The sequence below is a fragment of the Pistacia vera genome, unplaced genomic scaffold (assembly GCF_008641045.1).
Source record: "Pistacia vera cultivar Batoury unplaced genomic scaffold, PisVer_v2 Contig129, whole genome shotgun sequence".
In the NCBI taxonomy this organism is placed as follows: Eukaryota; Viridiplantae; Streptophyta; class Magnoliopsida; order Sapindales; family Anacardiaceae; genus Pistacia; species Pistacia vera.
This window is the reverse complement of record NW_022195346.1, coordinates 881,778-905,130: the sequence shown is the minus strand read 5'-3', so window position 1 is coordinate 905,130 and position 23,353 is coordinate 881,778. Positions and strand designations below refer to the sequence as shown.

At 34.2% G+C, this 23,353-nt stretch overlaps 2 pseudogenes; both read left to right on the top strand.

Annotated features, from left to right (window-relative positions):
* The first annotated feature begins 976 nt into the window (after positions 1 to 976).
* Positions 977 to 15,299, top strand: LOC116121859 (annotated as a pseudogene).
* A 3,663-nt stretch (positions 15,300 to 18,962) lies between these two features.
* On the top strand, positions 18,963 to 22,588 carry LOC116121914 (annotated as a pseudogene).
* Positions 22,589 to 23,353: the final 765 nt, after the last annotated feature.

Below are 23,353 nucleotides of genomic sequence, written 5' to 3'. Positions count from 1 at the left end.
GATGATATTTGTATATGAATACGTAATTAAAAGTTGACAAGGAAGATTTTTAGAATAGTTCGGATGCTATGAGTAAGTCCTACGCCCATTGTGATTGTATTTATAATTTTCTTTGTGATCGATACTGAAAAATAAAAAAGGAGCGATCTCGATCACGTGACACAATCTCTCAAGATGACAAGAGTTGTATGTTCTAAGGGAATGATAAATCAGTCTCTTTTTAATAGTGTTTTTGCTATTTTCGCTATGTAAAATCAGTGTGTATCTAACCCCTTTTTTTAGGGGGAGCTACTTATTTATACCCCTTTTTGCTCAAGGTCAGCTACCTAATAATACTGGCATATGGCCTTTAAATGTATGGATGTTGTAATCTACAAATCCATAGTACTGTTATTTACAGCCCTTCCTATTATACTACTTCGTTTGAGTTTTGTCCAGTAGTGTTGGTTAATACTGGACTTCGTCTTGCATCCTGGTGACGAAAGTACTAGAGCTTATAATCATATAGGTTTTAAGATAAGGTTTATTTTTTCTGATGTTGCTACTTGTCTCTTACTTAATTAAGAAAAGAGTCTAATTCTTTTTACTGAATGATTGCAATATAATCTACAGGTAGCTGTGGCCAAGCAGGTATTTGATTATGCAAGTGAGATGACTTTTCAGGACTTAGAAGAACGGTGGAAGCAAGCAGTTCTGGGGATACGCAGTATAATCAGTAAACAGAGTGTGCTTGACTCAACTCAGCAAGGTGTACTTGAGGAACTTCAAGTCTCTCGTTGGTTTAACAACTAACGAGAGACTGTTAGTTGGGGAATTAGGGAGCCAGAGCAGAGAACATGACCTTTCTGCTGAAGCATCCTATAAGCCCTGTATTTCATGGCCTCGAAATGGATGTATAACCCTGGAGTGGATTCAAGTTCTCATTTCAACCTTAAAGTGGTCTTCGTTGAAAGACCCAAAGGAGTACTATAACGTAATGCCTGTCTTTGTGGAGAAAATTTTGATTAATGCTGCTTCAAAAATCATGAGAGGTGAAAAGAATTGTGTGGAAGTCCATGTTAGAAAGGACTCAAAAGTTATTATAGTTGGTGATATAAACGGACAGTTCCATGACATTATTGCTCTTTATGAAGAAAATACTGGATTTCAGTCTGATCGTCGATATTTCGTCTTCAATGGTTTTTATGTTGTTGCTAAATTTGACTCCACTTGTACAAATAATCTCATTTTTCTTTTCTTGTACCTTATTTTGTTATCGTTTTAAGACCTGCACCCATATAAAAGCAGACATTGTTTCTCTTTAATCCTAATGTGATGTTTAATGCGCATTTTCTTCTGGCTTTTGATATTAAGTGCTCATCATCATTCATGAATCTACTGCAGGTATAGCATAGTAGATTTAATTAATGGTTGAGATGGATAGAATGTTGCGTCCAGATGGAACAGTTATTATTCGAGATTCTCCTGAAGTCATTGACAAAGTAAGTCGCATAGCTCTTGCTATAAGGTGGACAACTGCCATACACGAGAAAAAGCCAGAATCAAATGGGCGAGAGAAGATTCTTGTTGCAACCAAAAATTTTTGGAAGCTACCTTCAACATCGATCCCACTGACAGAAAGTTTTGGTGTTTGTAATAATAGGTATTATTTAGTTTCTTGTCATTTTGATTCTTAATTGAAGCCAATATGTGTTCCCCATTACATCAAACGATTTAGTTTACTTCCTTGTTCCACAATTGATTTGTTTTATCAAGAAACACTAGGGTTAGAATGTGTTGGTGAAAGTATAAAAATGGAAAGACTGTGCAGTTTGATGTTAGTATACAACATATCATGGCAATAATTCCAGTTAGTTTTGACTTTTAAGCAATCTGATAATTGAAGTTTTGTTAAACTAAAGGATTCATTGTCATTTGTTATTAATATGCTGAGAGGAATAGCCAACAGTATTTGAACCACATCCAAGATCATGAAAGTTGCCAGTTTTGTTCTTGAGATGTGGTTTTGCTGGCATTCATTTTCACGGAGTTATAGTCCTGCTGCATTCATGGTATGCGTTGTGAACACAGTTTTTTAGCATTTTATGTTATTAGGAAAATGTGTTTTTCGAATTTAGAAGATTTTCTTCTTGATATGATTTGACAAATAGAACTTTGCAAAAATTGGCAACCATGATCTTCCTCTTCCTGCTCTGCTCGTTCAGTCTGTGAAAACAGTGGTTATCTCTCAGATATTGTAAGATAATTACTTAATATTATGTTAGTTGTTCATGATCTGCTTCATTCAGTTTTTTTTTTTTTAATGATACATAAATGGATATGTAGATGCATTGCCCAATGCGCATATATGTGAGGGTGCACCATCTTATGTTAGTGTTTCATATGCAGTCTATTGGTATATCCATGGCCTTGGTTTTCTCTTCCAACTGTGAACACTTCCAAGAGTATTTCATGGCAGGATCCAAAACATCACAGCTGATCAAGAGATGAAAACGTAATGCCTCAATCCTTATCCATGCATAACCAAGGTTGGAGCTGAAACCTAAAACCACATAATAAATTACAAGATAAGACTCAACAGATCTCATGTGAAAATAAACAAAAAAATGATCAAAAGAAAATATAGTTGTACACCCAGGAACTCAGAAGAGCAAAATAAGCAAATAGACATACCATCATCAGTGGGAAAGCAGTGTAGAAATAGTTCTCTAAGCAATGGCTTAATAAACAGTTGCACCAAAGACTTCAACCTTTAATGGCTTGAAGATGCAATAAGTGGCTATGTATTACTTGTGTTTAGTGAGTTGTCAATTTGCCTCAGGCTTTATACTTGAGACTTTTGAGGTGTGCCTCTTTTATACATGGCAGTATGCCCCCGTTTTGATGAATGTATTATGTTGGTTTATCATTCTTTTGTCTTTCCTTCTTTGGTGGATCAATGTGTTAATAGCTGCTTCGTTGTCTTTCTTGTATACCTAATTAAAATAATTTCTTCTTGCATGAAGATTGTATATCGCCCTGATCCTCTGAAGTTCAAGGCATTGACAAAAAAAATGTGATGAGTTTCTTGAACTTGTTCATTCCTCCATGGATTTGTTGAGTAATACTGCAGTCATGGGCCTTAAACAGGCTATTGACCAAGTGTGCAACTGGCAGGTACTTCTCTTTAAATGGCTGACTTATGCCTGGCAGGACTCGGTTTATTCATTTATGAGATTTCCTAGAGGCTATGGATTTGATTCTGTAACAAAAAACCCCAAAACCAGGGTGCCTGAGTATTATTTCAGTGACGTAGATTCTTCTTCAAACCTCTTTGCATTAGATATAAGTTTGCTGGAGAAGCTGGTCACTTTTTCAAGGGAGGTACGTCAACACTGCAAACGAATTGCTGTTCTTACATAATTAATTGATAATAATATTTAACATCAATTCGGTAGGTAATCTCAAGTAATGGATAAGGCCTCTTTCATGGTTTGATTGCTTTTTTTTTTTTTTTTTTTTTTTTTTTTGATGTTGTTGCCTGGATCGTTATTGGATAAAATTTTCTGTGAGTTTGCAAGGATTTGGATGAACACAAGTCCAATAAAAACCAGGGAAGATCATGCATGATTCTCAACAATACAAATTCAGGCCTCGTGCCTTTACGATTGATAGAGTCTTTGAAGTTGTTTGCAAATCATGAAGTTGTTTGCAAATCATACTTTTCCAGAATGGCAGGAGCTGATTTCTGGAGAAGAAAAAGATGAGAAAAAATAAGGAGAAGAATATTTTTAATATACATCCACGAAGAGCCAAGATTGCAGCAAAGACAATGCACATAAGTGCAAAATGAAGTACCCTCAAGTTAAATTTTGACATTGATGTATAAAAATGAGAATTGAGAGCACGTTGCAACTAAGATTTTAGGTCTTTATATGCAACAAAAATAACAAGAAATTAAAACAATAAAAGGTTTTAACCTAATATATATAACACTAGCTACCATAGAATTCTAATTAATTTGTAAGTGAACTGAAATTTTGGTTCTATAAAATGAGATATTATCTTTATTATGTGACCTAGAATAATATACTATATTATAGAACGGTAAACTTTAATTTATAGGAAATTAAGTTATTTAACTCTATTTTTTGTGGTTGAAATTTTATGATTGTCGTGCACTCGTCTCTCGACAAAAATATATTGGATTAGATTGGTTAACAGTTTTATATTTTGGTGACTAGGGTGTTTCGGCTAGCTTGCATATACCTTAACTAATCCTCCCAAGATCCATTGAGTACCCTTTCAACTAATCTCCGGAATCTATTGAACACTTTACAAGTCCAATGGGTCAGGTAAGTTACAACTGTGGTCGGTGGCCACTTGGTGGGATTCGAACATAAGATTTCTGGATAACCATCCCTAGGGTCCATTGAACACCCTCTCAACTAATCTTCGTCTCCTTGGGGTCCATTGAACACCCTACAAGTCTAATGGGTTAGGTAAGTCACAAATATAGTCGATGATCACTTGGTGGGACTCGAATACAAGATTTATGAATAACCATCCTCAGGATCTATTGAACATCCTACAAGCCTAATGCGTCAGATAAGTCATAAATGTGATAGATGATCACTTGATGAGACTTAAATAAGACTTATGAGTAATCTAAAGTCTTGCCATTCGATCATAAAATAAATAATTAGATTGGTTAATCTTAGATTAGACAGACATAATTACTAGTATTACTTTTTATCCACCCGTATAAAATAAGATCCAATCCTTTTATATCCGATTTGCTTGAAAAGTTTCTCAGTAATGTGTTGATGGGATATGTGGAGATTATGTATGGGCAAAAAAGGCAAATAATATTATCCAAAACAAGAGGAGGCAGAAGTTGACTTTAAAACATGTCCCCATGAAGTATGAATATCTTCGATTACACATCAGCAAATCTTTCTAAATTCCATGTCAAACAAAACGTCTCCCAAGAATTTTCTTGGCAAAGATCAACTTTATAATAATCTTGGCCTTTTCCTTTGAATATTATGGGGCTAGAAAGAAGAAACCACGTGTAATATTTGTTTTATTCATTCAAAAACAAACGAAATCTTTTCAACAATGTCCTACCATATCATATTGTGTACAGGCAATTGGAAAACCATTAATTACACTCTTTTTTGGGAATTCATATATTGGGTTTAATATTGAATGTTTGTCGCCAAATTTGATCTTAGTTTTGACTTGTGGCTAACTTTGAAAATTAATAACTATATGGTACAATTTTTTTGAACTAATAATATTCCATATGAGATCAGTCAATTTTTCAAGGCTTTGAATATATATATATTTTTTCGTATTATTATTGGATTTTTACGTTCAATGATAAATTTTTTAAGTGGGAAACCCCTCATAATTTGATTTTTATTCACTATATTATGTTTACTTTTTCTATCTAATCGTCTTTGATTCCTCATTGGTTCACTTGGCAATGACTTAAATAAAATTTTAGACGGAAAAAGAATTTCTGTCATGCACTCAAAAGAAAAATAATCAATAAAAAATAGAGAAATAATAGATTAAAAGTACAGCCCCACACCTTATATTATACTATATATTAATCGCATACCTTTTCTCGAACGAGCTTACTGCACTTCAATTACCTTCGGAACCAAAGTTAACGACTAGATAAAAATTTTGTTTCGATCACCCGGCCACCCAGGTGTGGTTTAATTCACCTATCATTCCCTGAGTTTATATATTATAATATTATATTATTATATATATATAATATATATATAATATTAATATATATATATATAAAGAAATAGCAGATTAAAAAAAAAAAAACAAATCAAAGGAATACCTTTGACTCCATTTGGTTCATTATTATAATAGTTTTTAGAATAATATTTTGAAAAAAATTAAATTGGGTGGGTATACGATGTACAATTTGAAATTAACAAAAATACCTCATATGTTTGTTTATTACTAAACACCCCTATAATAAATATTAAAGTTACAAAAACACCCCCAAACCCACCATTAAATAACGACAGCTGCCACCACTGTCGAGGATGGCCGTAGTGTTTTTGTAATTTCTAAAAAAAAATATTTGGGGTTGTTTAGTTAAATTCAAATTTTAGGGGGATTTTAAAGAAATAAAAATATAGAATAATATTTGAGAATAATGTATGTTTACCATTTAACTTATTGGAAATACAATAATAGTATTCCCAATAGCTAACAACGAAGCCTTTATTGTTCTAGTTAATCGTAAAATTGAATTTATTACATGTATTTTCTTCACTTTAAATTGAATAAATTCTCATATGTTCCTTATAATATACCACATATGAGCTTACTTTGACCCTTATACAAAAAAGTTTGTCTTTAACTTAATAAAAACAATAATAGATTGCTAAGAAAAGTAAGAAAAAATTTAAAAAAAATCATGGGATGCCTTTATTGTTCTTAAGTTTGTCGTAAATTCTACGTAAAATTGAATATTTATGACATGTATTTTCTTTCTTTAAATTGATAATTATATATGTTTCCTTATAATATACCACATATGAGTTTACTTTGACCCTTATACAAGAGTTGCATGAACTTAATAAAAAATAATAATAGATTGCTAAGAAAAGTAAGAAGTGGTAAACCGATAGCTTCTTGACAATTGTAGTTGTGACAAGATCTACATTTTATTTTGACCCTTATACAAAAAAATTCCGTCTTAAACTTCTCTTCCATGGTATTTCATTCAAAATTCTTTTATTAATAACTTAGATTAAAATTTCTCATTACAAACATTCTAGATAGAATAATACTATACATACATCATTTTATATAACATTTTTATATAACATTATATAATAAAATGATTGGGTGAAATTTATTTTAATTTTAAATTAATCAATCATATTTTACAACAATATTGTAGAAAATAATGTATGTATAGTATTATTCATCTAGATATCATTTTGTAACTATAGAAATGAAGCATATGTACAACTTATTTCTTACTGATTTCTTGAATTTTTTAAAATCTAACTTCCGTACTCGATGAAATTTTGTCTTCTAGAATATTATGGATGTTCCAAATTTTAGAAATGAAACGGATCGAATTTATATTCAACGTTCTATTATATTAAATGGGTATTTGTACGGCCTTCCTATATATAAATCACAAACCGACGCCAGCCATCTTTTACAGGTAATGGTTCTGACTTGTGAAAGCAATCTGATTTTATATTACTTGCAGAACCCTTCTTTTTTAATCTTATCTTTAACCTATTAGATCCACCAATCAATCCCTTATCAAGACTAGTCTATTCTATTTACATATATTTGTGTACTTATCAATAATATAATATATATTTTTAAAATGATATCAGCTGTATGGCTGACATTTGTCTGACAAGTAAATTCAGACAAAAAAATGTTTCGCTATTATATATATATATATATATATATATATATATTATTTAGTAAGGCATGGCAAGGGCAACCTGTTACCTGTACATAGATTAGAGATTAATTTGACTAAACTGTCATGAATTTCTTCTCTTTGACTAAAAATATTTGAATATCCAAATGGTTTTGGGATTCTTTTCCTCCGGCTCTCCTTGAAAGAAGGCTGTTTCTGGTTCAATTGGCCTCAATCTGGAGTTCCACCCGAGGAACAACTCTACCCATGGATTCAACAGCAGTTCAAAAGGTTAACCAAATACTTAGGGGGATACCATTTTCCTACAGAGACAGTAAGATATGCAAATAATACATAGTTTTTTAATCCAAGATTTCAGTTCTTCTTGTTTAAGCGATAAGACGGGTAATTGCATACCTCATTTGCTTGAATATTCAAGCAAAAATTTATAAAATTTTCTCCAACTTGATATTTAAGCCAATTAAGTAATTACCCTGACTTGTTAATTAATCAAACCGGAACTTTAACTTCCAAGAAAACCTTGGAAAAACATGCCACATGTGTTCATGAAAGTTTTGAGACTTGGAGATACTATTTTTCTTAAATAATTTTACTTTACATTTCTAGAAATAAAATGTCATAGGATTGGATTGAAATTGTTTAACAGTTAGTTGTATACTTGTATGCCTACAAAGACACAGTATTAATTAACATTATTCAAGTTTAATTTCATGCCTGCATGATCCATAACATCAGGGCAAGATTGCTCTTGCCCCGCCTTGATCCTTTTTTGGCTTCATGCAGACTTATAAACTGAATTATGGTTCTTTTGTTAGTAATGTGATTGTACAGCATGGATCATCCACTGATTGTTCAATTTAAACTCCAACTATATTATTATTATTATTATATTTTTGCAACTGGGGTGTTTAGACCGTTTGCGTACATCTCAACTAATCTCTTAGGAGTCTTGAAGTTAACGATCTGGTAAACCTCCGGTTGTTATCCCTATTAGTAACTGGGGAAATAAAACTAGATTTCTTTAGTAATTACTCACGACATTCCTTCCCCCCATCCGCCCCCCAGAGTGGTTAACAAGGGTTAATTATTCCTTTAGAGATTGTAGTCCAACAACCAAGAGACAAAATTTATAAAACTTTGATCATAATATAAATTTTAATTATAATGTATATTCAAGGTTGGATTATATTATATTGAAAAGAATTATAATTTGGAAACATATGAGATGGAGACTTCAAGTCGCTAATTATATCACCCCATATTTCTATCAAGGAATAATACAAAGATTGACTTTCACTTGCCTTGGTGAAACCTAACCACACACCCCTTCCAATCTCCTTCAGGCAAGAACGCCCAATCTGCCGCCTCTCCTCAATTTTAATTTATTTCTGTCAAGCCACCATCAGAGAACCTTTCATGTCTTTAAGAAGAATTTCGATCTTTATATAGCCCCCCATTCAGACTCTTAAGCCACCACCAACCCATGGCCATCTCTTCTCTTTGCCTATTCCTTTTGTTCCTCTTTTTCTTGGCCAAGGTGTTTTGAGCTTGAAGCATCTCACCATGTTTACCAAACCTTCAAACTTCTGAATCCACTTCTGAAAGTCAACCTTACAGAACTGGCTACCATTTCCGCCTCCGAAGAACTGGATGAATGTGTCTGTTTTGATTTTCTTCTCATTGTTAACTTCCATTAATCTCTCTTTATTGTTTATATCTCTTGCTAACATGTTTTCTTATGTCTTCTGCATGGAAAAATGGATGTTTCTGGATAGCAGATCCAATGGTTAGTTCTTTAACTTATGCTTTTGCTTTAGTTTTGTTTTAACGTCAATGTTTTTGTGTTGACTTAATAATTTATGATTTTCCAGGGCCTATGATTACAAGGAATTTATCACCTGTTTTACCATACAATCCAAAGGTCGGTGTGGGCAACATTGTGTGGGCTCACTCTACCAACGGACCTGATAATTGGACCCCACATGCGGCAGCCATCTACCCATCACAGAATCTCGTCACGGTTGCTGGTCAGTCTCTGCACAATCCTCCCTGGAGGCAAACCAGCCATGCTGTACACAGGAATTGACCCAAACAACACACAAGTTCAGAACTTGGCCGTGCCAAAAAATTTATCAGACCCTCACCTTATAGAATGGGTCAAGTCACCGAAAAATCCTCTAATGGCGCCCACTGCAATGAATCAAATCAATGTCAGCTCATTCAGAGATCCAACCACAGCCTGGTTAGGTCCAGACAAAAAATGGAGAGTGATAATTGGTAGCAAAATTAACCACAAGGGGTTAGCAATTTTGTACAGTAGCAAAAATTTTGTAGAGTGGACTCAGGCAAAACTCCCTTTACATTCTGCTGAGGGTACCGGAATGTGGGAGTGCCCAGATTTTTTTCCGGTGGCGACTAAGGGCGTGTATGGCGTCGAAACATCGAAGCTGGGATCATCCATTAAGCATGTATTGAAGGTAAGTTTGGATGACACAAAGCATGAGTATTACACCATTGGAACATATGACATTTCTGCAGATAAATATGTTCCGGATAAAGGTCAGGTGGATAGTGATTCAGGATTAAGATATGATTATGGAAAATTTTACGCGTCGAAGACTTTTTTCGATAGCCTTGCTCAGCGGAGAATTTTGTGGGGATGGATTAATGAATCTTCAAGTGTTGAACATGACATCAGGAAGGGTTGGTCCGGAGTACAGGTAATTTGATGATTGAATATCTTTTTTTTTTTTCTTTTCAATTAATTAGTTGCAAGTTCCATGTTACAAACAAACCACCATTGCTAACCATTGGTCGATCATAACTCAGATGTATATTATTCAAAGGTTATAATCTATTTAGATTGATAATAAAACTTGCTACTAAAAACTGTCAATTTCAAAGCCTTGAGATATTTGTTGATGTGCATACATGAACGCCTGAAAGTTCCATGTTACTTGGACGACTTAATTAATTAATAAATTAGCACAGGGGGTTTATTTAATATGAGTCTGCCTACCTGTGCAGTTGGTAAGCCATTAATTATTTCTTAAGTCAATGAAGACTTTTTTCTTTGATTATTTTGGCAGGCGATTCCCAGGAATATTTGGCTGGACAAATCTGGAAAACAATTGATTCAATGGCCTATTGTTGAAATTGAAAAACTACGTGTAAACCAAGTAAAATTGCCAAGCAAATTCCTCAAGGCTGGATCAGTTGTTTGAAGTCAAGGTGTCACAGCTTCACAGGTACAGTTTATATATGAAATACGAAAACACTATTTGAATATTTTTTTAGGTTGTTTGGTGTATTTTAAAAGTGTTTAAAAAAGTTATATAAATTATTTACTGTTTATGAGAGAAACTTGCTTAAAATGTTGAAATTTAAAAATACGCATTTTTATTATATTTTATAAATTTTGACTTTATTATTCTTTCGTATTAAACCCTTTTTTTTTCGTAAATTAATTTGAAAATATTTTGACATTTATTAACCAAAAACTAATATTTTTTTTCATAAATGTTAAATTTTTATAAGTTCTATACTAATAGCTCTACTTAATAAACCCTACTGAATAAATTATATCAAACGAACCCTCTATAATAAGTTTGTAAACGAGATTTACACCCGAGTTGATTATATATAATAAATATATACATATACATACCCCAAACTGTTCACCCACTCAGCTAAAGGCCAAAATTTTGTGGCTCTTGTTTGACAGGCAGATATAGAGGCATCATTTAAGATACCTGAGTTTGAGAAAGCGGAAGTTCTGACCCAAGTTGGACCGATCCGCAGTTGCTTTGTAGCCAAAGGGTGCATCAGTTAAGGGAGCTTTAGGTCCATTTGGGTTTCATTTTGTATTCAAGAGAGCTTGGAAAATACACCAGTCTTTTTTAGAATTTTCAAAGGCCATGGAAATATATGTGGTCCTTATGTCAGTGACCAAAGCAGGTTCCTTTTTATTTCTCTCCATCTCCATCATAACTTTCAACTCTTCTTATTTTTACCTTTATATTTATTTTATGTTTTATTGGCAGGTCTCTCTAGATGCTGATAATGATAAGACCACTTATGGAGCTTTTGTTGATGTGGATCCTGTTCATAAGAGCCTGTCACTAAGAAGCCTGTGAGTTCACAGTAAACTGTGATGTGACTGAGTCGTCAGGACATTCCTGTAGAGAAATGCTCTAAATCACCCTGCATTTTTTTGCAGATTGATCACCCATAGTGGAGAGCTTTGGTGGGGGAGGAAAAGCTTGCATAACAGCTAGAGTTTATCCACATGGCAATTGATCATGAGGCGCACTATATGCATCACATTATGGAACTGAGAAAGAAAACTCCACTAATCTGAGTGCTTGAGTCTGAAGAAAGCTCAAATTAGTTAATTGAAGTTGGAAAGAAGAGAAATTAAACTGCAGTCGATATGACAGATACCACCACTAATCTAATCCTTACCAAATGAAAATTAATTTTCTTTTCAGTGTTAAAGAGAGTTTGTCATTCAATGTTTAACCCTGTTTCCTAACTTGTTTGTAAGATTATCAAAAGAGAATATAATAATAATAGCAATTTATTGAGCAAACGTCTTTTCCCCACCAAAGTTTGCCTTTTCACTTATTTTCCCCTCAAAAATTCAAAAATACCACTTTCTCACCAAAGTTTATATCTCTTACTACCCAAAGCCATTCCGGCCTATTCCAACTGGCAAAAATTTTCTTTCGGTCACCACCATTTGAACCTCCAGTCCCCTCTCTACAAAACCCCTTTTACTTTGGCACCTGATTTTTCACACGATTATTGGCCATCGCAAGCTAGGATTTTTTAGTCTTTGCTAATTTCCGGCTAATGCCACCCGATATTCAATCGGATCACCACTATCTAATCACTAGCCTCCACTTACAAAACTCTCTTACCTGACTTCTAGTACTCGTCGAACATCGACCAAGAAAGTGAATAGTATATTTTGGTATTAACAGAATATAAACTTAGGTGGGAAAGTGATATTTTGAAACTTTTTCGTGGGAAAGTATGATTAGGGCAAACCTTGGGGGAAAAGTCTTTACCCTCAAATTTATTTATATATATAGTTTTCATAATTGTCAAATTATGCATGACCTTTCAATTTTCTTAAACAAAATCATTAGTAACTCAGCAATTCTCATATATAGAATTGTCAAAGATCCAGAGGGGCTTATGGTAGTTCTTGCAAATCTGAAACAGATCATAATAATCAAATAGTAGATGCAACTCATCATAATAAATGTGTTTATCATATATGCATATTTCGGACTTGATTGTGGAATGCACATATATTTTTTTTTTCTCATCAAATTATAAGATGTAAAGTTTTAAAATAGACATTTTAGTTTCCAAATAGCCAATAATTATCTACATAGACCAAAAATCAAGGATTTCTGAGAAACTGAAACCTTAACTCCAGGAAATCCTCAGGTTTCAGCTAATAAATGCATGTTCTCTACCAATCACTTCAAGTTTAATCTTATAAAACCAGCCGGCCAATGGCATAAATCCACAACCTGAAAATCCTGTTCTACACCTGGCCACTTTTCAATCTCTCTAGTCCTATTTTCTCTTTCCTGTCGCATGGCCTTGTGGAACTTGAAGCATCACATCACATTTACAACCACCCTTTCAATATCTCAAATATACTTATATGCTACAGATCAGCTTACAGAACTGGTTATCATTTCAACCTCCCAAGACTGGATCAATGGTGCTTCTCTTTTTATATCACTCCTGAATTTTTACTCTCTATTCTTGTTTATATCTCTTAACAGTTTTTTAACCTTTTGTTTCTCTTTTTTTGTGCCGTTGAACCTGCTGTCATTGTTTGCATGGCACATGCAGATCCCAATGGTTAGTGTTTTTTACTTCTGCTCTTCTTCCTTTAAATGTAAATATCACTTCAGCATATGTGTAAGATTTTATACACACACCACCTTTTGATGAATGAAGCAACAACTAGAACATGAAACAAGAAACATGAATGTGCATGGACATGTGTTCAATAAAGGAAATGATTTTCCTCACTTCAATATTGTAGTATACAACGTTCAATGGATCTATTATATTAATAGGAGGTATGTGAGGGACTTAGCCTTATTAAATGGACATCTAAATTATATAGAACTCTCTAATTTGCAAAAATAAACACACTCTTTTGTGATTATCTCTATCACAGATCCCACAATTTGGTCAACACTAAACATTACGGTTCAAATTGGTGTTAGACATTGTTATTACATAATAGATTAAACTTCCAAGCATATCACTATGTATTTAGCAACCGGTTTTCACCACAAAGAAATAAAGATAGGTTAGATCAACACTTCTCACGACATACAAACAGTCTCACAGTTGGTTAGCTCGTATTTGATCAGTTGGACCTATTCTTAGCCAGGCGGACTATTACAATTTGACTAATTACGGTTACACGTCGCGCTTATGAGAGAAAGTTAGTGAGAAGTGTTTGTTAGCGGAATAGTACTCCTGACAAAAACTATGTAATAAATGGGAAGTCCATATAAAAATTATAATAACAATATGTGCTTTGCAGAGTTATGATTCACAAGGAGATTTATCACTTTTTCTAACTACCATACAATCCCAAGGTGTATGTGGGGCAACATTGTGTGGGCTCACTCTACATCGGAAGAATCTCATCAACTGGATTTCACATGAACCAGCCATCTCCCCTTCTCAGAAATCTTATATCAATGGCTGCGGTCAGGTTCTGCCACAATTTTCCTGAGACAAACCACCATTTTGTACACTGGCATTGACCCTGACAAAAGCAGGTTTCAAATTTTAGCTTTCCCCAAGAATTTTCCCGAACCCTTATCTTAAAGAAGGGAAAAGTTCCCAAACAACCACCTTTGGCACCCCATCCAAAATTGTATCAATGCAACTCATTTAGAGACCCTTCCACTGCCTGGCAAGGCCGCTGATAAGCCTGAGAGTTGTCATTGGAGCAAAAACAATGACTTGGGTTGGCAATTCTTTCAGGAGTAAGATTTTATAACTTGTGTCCGAGCAACGCCCTCTAACTTCTGGAAAGCGCACAGGAATGTGGGAGTGTCCTGATTTTTACCCAGTTCATTGTAATTTACTGGCCTTGATACATCAACCTCGGAGAGAAGGTTAACATGTGCTGAAGGTCAGCTGGATTTAAAACATGATTATTACACAATTGGCTTATAAATTACAATACTGATAAATATGTTTCCAGATAAGGGCTCCATTAAGGAGATAAGGTATGAAATATGATTATGGGAATTTTCTTTCCAAGACTTTCTTTGATAGTGCAGAACAGGAGGGTTTTGTGGGATGGATTAATGAATCATCAATGTGGAGGAATGAGTTAAAAGGGATGGTCCGAATTCCAGGTAATTAGTGATCTTTTAGTCATTGCATAACCATTTACCATCTAACGAAATCCGCATTTTAAAAAAGTTATTCACTACAGACTGTCTTCTTTGATTCAATTTGCAGGCATTCCTAGGGATTTTTGCTTGATAAATCCGGGAAGCAATTGATGCATGGCCAGTAGGCTGAACTCGAGACGCTTCGCGATACCAAAGTAAAATTTAGAGAACAAGTCGCTGGATGCAGTACATTATCAGGAAGTAACTGGCATCACAGCTGCACAGGTAACCTTTACTGCAATATTATCAATAATGGATATCTGAGGCTCAAGATGTTTGTTGATTCTCTCTGTTTCCTTCTGTTTAACAGGCAGATATTGATATTTTCATTTGAGGATAATGACATTAACAAGCAAAGTGCCATTCAAAGGGAAGCATGCTCAAAGCTTTGCAATGAAGAAGGCATCAGGCGCTAGTGGTCTTGCCCATATTGGTTTGAAAGTTTTGGCACAGATGACTCTAAGGAGTTTCCAGCAGTTTTTCTTCTTCAGAATCTTCAAACGCAAATCTAGCAACAAACCTGTTGTGACTAATGTGCAGTGACAACAAGCAGGTCCAACTCTTCTTTCAGCTCACAATCTCTCAGGGAGAAAGACTTAATCCACAATTTGGTCAACTAGTCATATCCGCGTTTTACAATACTCGATTTACCAACTTAAATTAACAAATGTTCACATAATCTCTTCACGACTTCATAGTTTTGAACTATTTTATTGATTGATTTCTTATATATTTACTTGCCATGACAGATCTCCTTAAACAATAACCATGACAAGACCACTTATGGAGCTTCGTGATGTGGATCCAGTTTCTGGAAATATCCTAGGAGCTTGGTAGTGTGATCAATACATTAACATATTAGAATAAAACTGCAAAAATCTATTCTAATCTCATCACCACTTTTGGCCTTTTGGTGCAACCAGATTGATCACTCTATAGTGGCAACTTTGGTGGAGGAGGCAAGAGTTGCATCACAGCCAGCGTTTACCACCTTGGCGGTTGGGATAAGGCTCATTTGTATGTTTTCAATAATGGAGTGAAGCTGTAAAGATTGTAAGCTTGAATGCCTGGAGCCTGAAGGACGCTCAAATTAATTGAAGCAAAAAAAATTATAAAAAAAAAAAAAACTGATAGAAGTTGAGGGATTTTTCAGTGCTAAAGTTGATCCTTTTCTTGTAAATGTGATGTCGAAGAAATTAAGGGAAATGGTATTTTAATAAGGGTACTTCTTTATTTTATTAAAAATAATTTGTATATTAAATGGTGAGTTCTTTTTTATATATATAGCTAATATGTGTATTCGATCAAGAGAGGAATGAATATTCAATTCAGTAACTAGGGAAAAAAGTGTAAAACTTGCTCAAATAATAAGGATATATACTTATTAAACAGTTTTTTTACCATGGAACGTAGTAGATGAAAATAGCTTACATGACACTCAAGGTTCGCTACAAAGTTGAAAAACTGGGACATGCCAAACCCGCAGTCCTTAGGTTTTTTTGAATACACCTAAAACTCAATAAGCCAGATATCAGTAAATGTGGTAGATGTCACTCCCTTGATGAACCGACACAAGATTTCTATGTCCACTAACAAAAGCTGAACCCAATGTTCTACCTCCGCCAAGGGAGTTGGTTTAAACGAGTATTTTTAATATTCAATTTATAAGGTTTAGGGTTGTGTGTTACGAAAAATAATAGACGTTTTTTTGTAGACGAGCTTCTGTAAACTTAGAATGCAACTCATGGGCTTAGACCCATATAATTTTATCGTATTTGCTAAGGTGAACAGCTTTTACTTTATTTGGCTTGAACTCAATAAGTTTGTTGGGCCCAAAGGGATCTAGGGTTTAGCAGCTTGAACCTAAAGTAAGCATTTTCCATTTTAGTTGGGCTTGGACCCATCAAAATTTCTTTTGCTATTTTTAAGCTCTATTGCCATTGGGGAGTAAAATTGTAAAAAATTGCCTTTGGGAAATGAATTAATTACTTCACACCCAAGCTGAATTATTCAAATTAGAGAAAATTATTATATTTGCTCTCTTTTTATTTGTGAAACCAAACTTATTCTTAATAGATAAGAAAACAAACTAATCAAAATAAAATAATCACACATACCAAAGATTTTATGTGATTCGTTAAATTTGCTTACAATACATGAACTTAAGTAATTAATCTACTATAAATATTCAACACAATACATATAAATCCTTGTCAACCCATCTCAATTTTGACACTTAAGATCAATTACTCAAGACTAATACCAACATATTCTTAAAACCTTTGTACACCCGTTCTCAATTTTGACATCCAAATATCTGATTTTTCTTGTCATATATCAATACTATGGAACCAAAAAACTCTCATGTATATTGTACAAAACTCTCATCACATACACAAGGGGACTAAAATATTAAGAGATGAGAAAGTTAAAAAAATCAACTTCCAAATTTGCCTTGAATTTAATCATTCATGATCTTATACATTGAGATGTTTTTTTCATAAATTTTAGTAATAAGAGGGCAGATTTGGTAAAAATTTAAGGGATATTATTATAAACATAATTTAATACAATAAACGTAAAATAAAATAAAGCACAAAAGATATTAGAAAATGTTGACAATTGAAGATTCATATCTGAATTATTGGTAAAATAATAAATTAATGAAGATTGTGATGACGTGTTATGCATTTATTGGCAACTGTACAGTTACAGTTCGAGGGTGTGCAGAGTCTGCGGTCAGGTGAATAAAAGGAGTGACGTGGAGTGGTGCAAAGATGGGTCCTACGGCCACCGACTTAGAGCACGGGGAAGCATGCATAACTTGATCACGTCCAAAGTGCTGAAAATTTGATTCAGTCCGACCCGGTTAGGTAAAATCATTAAACCCCTCTTATGCCAATAGTCAATGAACCCTTGTTGTTTGTAAACATATCAGGATGACCCCTACCAAGAGGGGACGGAATTGTTATTACAGAGGAAAAAAATTGCTTGTTCAACCTACTTTCATTGAAAGTGGTGAAACTACCCAATTAAATCTTATCATATATTATTAACATAATCCCAAAAATGTGCTAGTTTTTTTTTTTTTTTTTTAATAGTGAATTATTGTAACAAGATTTAGTTGATACTTCTTGACTTCTTGTAGTGAGGTACTAGTTTTACACAAGGATTGTATTTCATTAAGTCTATGGTTAATAGACATATGATGTATGATAAACTAACAAATATCCCTCTAAGGTATTTGAAATATCAAAAATTCCTTTAACGTTAATGAACCATTAATGAGTTGTTAAATTCACAAAGTTAAAAGTTTGAAAATATTACTAAATTATCCTTTAATATTTTATTTTAACGCTTAAAACTTAACGATACAAAGATATTTGTTATTCCAAAATGAATTAGGTTTCTTGGGCTTCCTTATCAAATGTATGAGCCGAACTCCACTTGATTTAATGGCTACCTCATTTGAAAAGAATTTTTTTAGGTAAACATGTTTTGATTGAATGACATTTTTGTGAAACTCAAAAGAATAAATTTGTGCTAGTTGGGCTATGATAGAGTTAAAGCTACTCAATCGGTGAGATGCAATAAATTAATAGAAAATTTTATTGTAATTAAATGTCATGTAAAAGTTTAAAATAATTTTTTCAAACCGGGATGTGAAGGGGGTTAAAACCACCCTAAACTGATTTGTAAGAGATGATTAATTGACAATAAATAACTAAATAAATAAAATCAATCACACAAACACACCATATTTTACGTGGTTCGGCAAAATTTGCCTACATCCACGGGACGTGATCAATCCATTAGAAATGTCACAAACACAATACAAGATTATCGCTCCATACTAACCCCCAGCCTAACTCACATTGGTTTAGCTCGTATTTGATCATGTTGGACCTATTCTTAGCCAGGCGGGATCTATTACAAGTTGACTAATTACGAGTTAACACGTCGCGCTTATGAGAGAAAGTTAGTGAGAAGTGTTGTTAGCGGATAGTACTCCTGACAAAAACTATGTAATAAATGGGAAGTCCATATAAAAAATTATAATAACAATATGTGCGTTGCAGGAGTTATGATTCACAAGGGAATTTATCACTGTTCTACCAATACAATCCCAAAGGTGTAGTGTGGGGCAACATTGGTGGGCTCACTCTACATCGGAAGATCATCAACTGGATTTCACATGAACCAGCCATCTTCCCTTCTCAGAAATCTGATATCAATGGTGCTGGTCAGGTTCTGCCACAATTCTTCCTGGAGACAAACCAGCCATTTTGTACACTGGCATTGACCTGACAAAAAGCAGGTTCAAAATTTAGCTTTCCCCAAGAATTATCCGACCCTTATCTTAAAGAATGGGAAAAGTTCCCAAACAACCCATTATGGCACCCAACTAAAAATGGTATCAATGCAAGATCATTTAGAGACCCTTCCACTGCCTGGCAAGGCCCTGATAAAGCTGGGAGTGTGTCATTGGAAGCAAAAAACATGACTTGGGGTTGGCAATTCTTTACAGGAGTGAAGATTTATATACTTGGTCCGAGGCTAAACGCCCTACATTCTGGAAAGCGCACAGGAATGTGGGAGTGTCCTGATTTTTACCCAGTTGCAGTTGATAATTTTACTGGTCTTGATACATCAACTCTCGGAGAGAAGGTTTAAACATGTGCTGAAGGTCAGCTTGGATAATTATAAACATGATTATACACAATTGGGCGTTATTTATATCAAGACTGATAAATATGTTCCAGATAAGGGCTCCATTGAAGGAGATAAGGGATTGAAATATGATTATGGGAAGTTTATGCTTCCAAGACTTTCTTGATAGTGCCAAGAACAGGAGGGTTTTGTGGGGATGGATTATGAATCATCAAGTGTGGAGGATGAGTTAAGAAGGGATGGTCCGGAATTCAGGTAATTTAGTGATCTTAGTCATTGCTTATAAAACATTTACCATTAACGAAACCGCATTTAAAAAATTTAGTCACTAAAGACTGTCTTCTTTGATTCAATTTGCAGGCAATTCCTAGGATTGTTTGGCTTGATAAATCCGGGAAGCAATTGATGCAATGGCCAGTAGCTGAACTCGAGACGCTTCGCGATACCAAAGTAAATTTAGAGAACAAGTCGCTGGATGCAGGATCATTCATGAAGTAACTGGCATCACAGCTGCACAGGTAACTAGTTTTAGCATATATTATCAAATAATGGATAATCTGGCCAAAGAATGTTGTTGATTCTCTCTGTTCCTTCTGTTTATACAGGCAGATATTGATATTCATTTGAGATAACTGACATATAACAAAGCAGAAGTGCTCCATTCAAAAGGGAAGCATGCTCAAAAGCTTTGCAATGAAAAGAATGCATCAGGCGCTAAAGGTGGTTTGGCCCATTTGGGTTGAAAGTTTTGGCCACAGATGACTTAAGGAGTTCACAGCAGTGTTCTTCAGAATCTTCAAACGCAAATCTAGCAAAAACCTGTTGTGCTAATGTGCAGTGACCAAAGCAGGTCCAACTCTTCTTCAGCTCATCAATCTACAGGGAGAAAGACTTAATCCACAAGTTTTGGTCAACTAGTTAGATCCTGCGTTTTAAAATACTCGATTATCCAACTTAAATTTAACAAATGTTCACATAATCTCTTACACGACTTCATAGTTTTGAACTATTTATTGATTGATTTCTTATATATTTTACTTGCCATGACAGATCTTCCTTAAACAATAACAATGACAAGACCACTTATGGAGCTTTCGTGAATGTGGATCCAGTTTCTGAGAAGATATCACTAAGGAGCTTGGTAAGTTGATCAATACATTAACATATTAGAATAAAACTGCAAAAATCTATTCTAATCTCATCACCACTTTGGCCTTTTGGCAACAGATTGATCACTCTATAGTGGCAAGCTTTGGTGGAGGAGGCAAGAGTGTGCATCACAGCCAGAGTTTATCCAACCTTGGCGGTTGAGGATAAGGCTCATTGTATGTTTTCATAATGGAAGTGAAGCTGTAAAGATTGTAAGCTTGAATGCCTGGAGCATGAAGGACGCTCAAATTAATTGAAGCAAAAAAAAATAATAAAAAAAAAAAAAAATGATAGAAGTTTGAGAGGATTTTTAGTGCTAATGTTGATCCTTTTTGTAAATGTGATGTCGAAGAAATAAAGGGAATGGTATTTTAATAAAGAGGTACTTCTTTATTTTATTAAAAAAATAATTTGATATATAATGGTGAGTTCTTTATTATATATATATAAGCTAAATGTGTACTCGATCAAGAGAGGAATGTAATATTCAATTTCATACTAGGGAAAAAAGTGTAAAACTGCGTCAAATAATAAGGATATGATAACTTATTAACAGTTTTTTTACCATGGAACGTAGTAGATGAAATAGCTTACATGACACTCAAGGTTCGCACAAGTTGAAACTGGGACATGCCAAACCCGTCTACCTTAGGGTTTATGAATACCCTATAAACTCAATAAGCCAGATAAGCGATAAATGTGGTAAGTGGTCACTCCCTTGATGAACCGAACACAAGATTTCTATGTCCACTAACAAGCTGAACCAATGGTTACCATCCGGCCATAAGGGAGTTGGTTTAACGAGTATTTTAATATTCAATTTATAAGGTTTGGTTTGTGTTACGAAAAATAAATAGACGTATTTTATGTAGACGACGCTTCTTGTAAAACTTAGAATGCAAACTCATGGGAGCTTAGACCCAATAAATTTACGTATTTGGGCTTAGGTGAACAGCTTTTCTAGTTGGGCTTGAATCAATAAAGTTTGTTGGGCCCAAAGGGGATCAGGGTTTGCAGGCTTGAACCTAAAGTAAGCATTTTCCATTTTAGTTGGGCTTGGACCCATCAAAATTTTCTTTGCTATTTTTAAAGCTATATGCCATTGGGGAGTAATAAAATTGTAAAAATTGCCTTTGGAAATGAATTAAATTACTTCAACACCACAGCTGAATTATTCAAATTAGAGAAAATTATAATATTTGCTCTCTTTATTTTGAAACCAAACTTATCTTAATAGATTAAGAAAACAAAATAATAAAATAAAATAAATCACACAATAACAAAAGATTTATGTGATTCGTTAAATTGCTTACATACATGAGACGTAATTAATCTACTAATAATGATAAGACCACTTATGGAGCTTTTGTTGATGTGGATCCTGTTCATAAGAGCCTGTCACTAAGAAGCCTGGTGAGTTCACAGTAAACTGTGATGTGACTGAGTCGATCAGGGACATTCCTGTAGAGATAATGCTCTAATAATCACCTGCATTTTTTTTGCAGATTGATCACTCCATAGTGGAGAGCTTTGGTGGGGGAGGAAAAGCTTGCATAACAGCTAGAGTTTATCCAACTTTGGCAATTGATCATGAGGCGCACTTATATGCATTCAATTATGGAACTGAGAAGATAAACCTCACTAATCTGAGTGCTTGGAGTCTGAAGAAAGCTCAAATTAGTTAATTGAAGTTGGAAAGAAGAGAAATTAAACTGCAGTCGATATGACAGATACCACCACTAATCTAATCCTTACCAAATAGAAAATTAAATTTTCTTTTCAGTGTTAAATGAGAGAGTTTGTCATTCAATGTTATAGCCCTGTTTCCTAAGCTTGTTTGTAAGATTATCAAAAGAGAATAATAATAATAATAGCAATTTATTGAGCAAACGTCTTTTTCCCACCCAAAGTTTGCCTTAATGACTTTTTCCACTCAAAAAGTTTCAAAATACCACTTTCTCACTCAAAGTTTATATCTCGTTACTACCCAAAGCCAATTCCGGCCTATTCCAATGGCAAAAATTTTCTTCGTCACCACCATTTGAACCTCCAGTCCCCTCTCTACAAAACCCCTTTTACTTTGGCACCTGATTTTTCACCGATTATTGGCCATCGCAAAGCTAGGATTTTTTAGTCTTTGCTAATTTCCGGCTAATTCCAACAGCGAATATTCAATCGGTCACCACTATCTAATCCACTAGCCTCCACTGTACAAAACCTCTCTTATCCTGACTTCTAGTAACTCGTCGAACATCGACCAAGAAAGTGAATAGTATATTTTGGATATTAACAGAATATAAACTTTAGGTGGGAAAGTGATATTTTGAAACTTTTTACGTGGGAAAGTATGATTAAGGCAAACCTTGGGCGGGAAAAAGTCGTTTACTCAAATTTATTTATAATATATAGTTTTCATAATTGTCAAATTATGCATGACCTATTCAATTTTCTTAAACAAAATCATTTTTAGTAACTCAGCAATTCTCATATATAGAATTGTCAAAGATCCAAAGGGGCTATTAATAGGATTCTTGCAAATCTGAAACATGATCATAATAATACAAATATAGATGCATCCAACTCATCATAATAAATGTGTTTATCATATATGCTATATTTCGGATACTCGATTGGTGGAATGCACATATAT